A 4,151-nucleotide genomic window follows, 5' to 3' on the forward strand; every position below is an offset into this window, starting at 1 on the left:
CTTTCAGATTTCCTCAACGTATTCGTAGAAAAAAAGACCCGTGCGAAAAAAGCCCACTAGTAGCCCCTAGCTTCCATGGACACTCTAAGTCCATAATTAGCTTATACATGGGGTTAATCGCCGCCACCATTCCAGTTTTCAACGCCCTTGCCCCCGCTCGCCTCTTGCCCTTCTCGCCCATTGCCCTGCTTTGCTCGGCTGCTCCCAGGACCCAGGCATGCTGCTCTCAAATTCTCGTCTTCTCGATCAGCCGATCTGATTCACATATTTAGGTAAATGGTTGCTGCACTTCAACACTTGTCAATTCTTCCCGCTTCAATCAAAGAACCAGCAAGTCGATTCTCATCTTGTATCTGTGTCGAATTGATGCTTCAAATTTCTTTTTGTTTTGGTAACTTGATTGTGTAATTTGTGACTCTATGATCTATGATTCTATGAAGAGTTCCCATCTTTCACATGTCCACAATAATCATGATAGTGTTGTACTGTGTGTGTCGGTCAGTTCTTATTTTTGTGATGCAAATTATCTATTATCTTGTATTAGTTCCTATCTGTGATTGCAATCATGACTCCATTCCAATCCGCAGGCAACATCTATGAAGAGAAAAGCAGGGCCAATCACCATTAAGAGTAATGCTTTTTTAAGCCAGTTACTTCAAGTTCTCAACCTATTGAAATTGATAGTGAGGTGTGTAAGGGCATATTTATCCCTAAGGTGTTTTGGTGATTGATGACAATGCGTTTGCGGACTAATCGTGTGCCTTGAGTATCGCAGACGTTTCATCGCTAGGCACAAGACGGTTGGGTGCCCCTCGAAGACTGTTGAAGACGGCGTCTTTGAAGGAAATATGCCCTAGAGGCAATAATAAAGTTATTATTTATTTCCTTATATCATGATAAATGTTTATTATTCATGCTAGAATTGTATTAACCGGAAACATAATACATGTGTGAATACATAGACAAAAATAGAGAGTCATTAGTATGCCTCTACTTGACTAGCTCGTTAATCAAAGATGGTTATGTTTCCTAACCATAGACATGAGTTGTCATTTGATTAACGGGATCACATCATTAGGAGAATGATGTGATTGACTTGACCCATTCCGTTAGCTTAGCACTTGATCGTTTAGTTTGTTGCTATTGCTTTCTTCATAACTTATACATGTTCCTATGACTATGAGATTATGCAACTCCCGTTTATCGGAGGAACACTTTGTGTGCTACCAAACATCACAACGTAACTGGGTGATTATAAAGGTGCTCTACAGGTGTCTCCGAAGGTACTTGTTGGGTTGGCGTATTTCGAGATTAGGATTTGTCACTCCGATTGTCGAAGAGGTATCTTGGGGCCCTCTCGGTAATGCACATCACTCAAGCCTTGCAAGCATTGCAACTAATAAGTTAGTTGCAGGATGATGTATTATGGAACGAGTAAAGAGACTTGTCGGTAACGAGATTGAACTAGGTATTGAGATACCGGCGATCGAATCTCGGGCAAGTAACATACCGATGACAAAGGGAACAACATATGTTGTTATGCGGTCTGACCGATAAAGATCTTCGTAGAATATGTAGGAGCCAATATGAGCATCCAGGTTCCGCTATTGGTTATTGACCGGAGACGTGTCTCGGTCATGTCTACATAGTTCTCGAACCCGTAGGGTCCGCACGCTTAAAGTTTGGTGATGATCGTAATTAGGGTTTTTGTGTTTTGATGTACCGAAGGTTGTTCGGAGTCCCGGATGTGATCACGGACATGACAAGGAGTCTCGAAATGGTCGAGACATAAAGATTGATATATTGGAAGCCTATATTTGGATATCGGAAATGTTCCGGGTGAAATCGGGATTTTACCGGAGTACCGGGGGGGTTACCGGACCCCCCGGGGGGTTATTGGGCCTACATGGGCCATAAGGGAGAAGAGGAGGGCCGGCCAGGGCAGGCCACACGCCCCCTCCCCCTAGTCCGAATAGAACAAGGAAGGGGGGGGGGGTGGCGCCCCCCTTTCCTCTTTCTCCCTTCCTCCTTCCTTTTCCAACAAGGCAAGAGGGGGGAGTCCTACTCCCGGTTGGAGTAGGACTCCTCCAGGCGCACCCATAGGGCCGGCCGCACCTCCCCCTCTCCCTCCTTTATATACTGAGGCAAGGGGGCACCCCATGACATAGAAGTTGATCCTCGTGATCATTCCTTAGCCGTGTGCGGTGCCCCCTTCCACCATATTCCACCTTGGTCATATCATAGCGGTGCTTAGGCGAAGCCCTACGTCGGTAGAACATTATCACCGTCATCACGCCGTCGTGCTGATGAAACTCTCCCTCAATGTTTTGTTGGATCGGAACTCGAGGGAAGTCACCGAGTTGAACGTGTGCAGAACTCGGAGGTGCCGTACGTTCGGTACTTGGATCGGTCGGATCGGGAAGACGTACGACTACTTCCTCTATGTTGTGTCAACACTTCCGTTGCCAGTCTATGAGGGTACGTAGACAACACTCTCCTCTCTCGTTGCTATGCATCACCATGATCTTGCGTGTGCATGGGATTTTTTTTGAAATTACTACGTTCCCCAACAGTGGCATCCGAGCCTAGGTTTTGTGCGTTGATGTTATGCACGAGTAGAACACAAGTGAGTTGTGGGCGATATAAGTCATACTGCTTACCAGCATGTCATACTTTGGTTCGACGGTATTGTTGGATGAAGCGGCCCGGACCGATATTACGCGTACGCTTACGCAAGACTGGTTCTACCGACGTGCTTTGCACACAGGTGGTTGGCGGGTGTCAGTTTCTCCAACTTTAGTTGAACCAAGTGTGGCTACGCCCGGTCCTTGCGAAGGTTAAAACAGCACCAACTTGACAAACTATCGTTGTGGTTTTGATGCGTAGGTAAGAACGGTTCTTGCTAAGCCCGTAGCAGCCACGTAAAACTTGCAACAACAAAGTAGAGGATGTCTAACTTGTTTTTGCAGGGCATGTTGTGATGTGATATGGTCGAGACATGATGCTAAATTTTATTGTATGAGATGATCAAGTTTTGTAACCGAGTTATCGGCAACTGGCAGGAGCCATATGGTTGTCGCTTTATTGTATGCAATGCAATCGCGCTGTAATGCTTTACTTTATCACTAAGCGGTAGCGATAGTCATGGAAGCATAAGATTGGCGAGACGACAACGATGCTACGATGGAGATCAAGGTGTCAGGCCGGTGACGATGGTGATCATGACGGTACTTCGGAGATGGAGATCACAAGTACAAGATGATGATGGCCATCATATCACTTATATTGATTGCATGTGATGTTTATCTTTCATGTATCTTATCTTGCTTTGATTGACGATAGCATTATAAGATGATCCCTCACTAAATTATCAAAGTATAAGTATTCTCCCTGAGTATGCACCGTTGCGAAAGTTCTTTGTGCAGAGACACCACGTGATGATCGGGTGTGATAGGCTCTACGTTCAAATACAACGGGTGCAAAACAGTTGCACACGCGGAATACTTATGTTAAACTTGACGAGCCTAGCATATAACAGATATGGCCTCGAAACACGGAGACCGAAAGGTCGAGCGTGAATCATATAGTAGATATGATCAACATAGTGATGTTCACCATTGAAACTACTCCATCTCACGTGATGATCGGACATGGTTTAGTTGACTTGGATCACGTGATCACTTAGAGGATTAGAGGGATGTCTATCTAAGTGGGAGTTCTTAAGTAATATGATTAATTAAACTTTAATTTATCATGAACTTAGTCCTGGTAGTATTAGCATATCTATGTTGTAGATCAATAGCTCGCGTTTAGCTCCCCTGTTTTATTTTTGATATGTTCCTAGAGAAAACTAAGTTGAAAGATGTTAGTAGCAATGATGCTCCGTGATCTGAGGTTTATCCTCATTGCTGCACAGAAGAATTATGTCTTTGATGCACCGCTAGGTGACAAACCTATTGCAGGAGCAGATGCAGATGTTATGAACATTTGGCTAGCTCAATATGATGACTACTTGATAGTTTAGTGCACCATGCTTAAACGGCTTAGAATCGGGACTTCAAAGACGTTTTGAACGTCATGGACCATACGAGATGTTCCAGGAGTTGAAGTTAATATTTTAAGCAAATACCCGAGTTGAGAGATATGAAGTC

This window comes from Triticum dicoccoides, chromosome 1A, assembly GCF_002162155.2.
Source record: "Triticum dicoccoides isolate Atlit2015 ecotype Zavitan chromosome 1A, WEW_v2.0, whole genome shotgun sequence".
Classification (NCBI taxonomy): Eukaryota; Viridiplantae; Streptophyta; class Magnoliopsida; order Poales; family Poaceae; genus Triticum; species Triticum dicoccoides.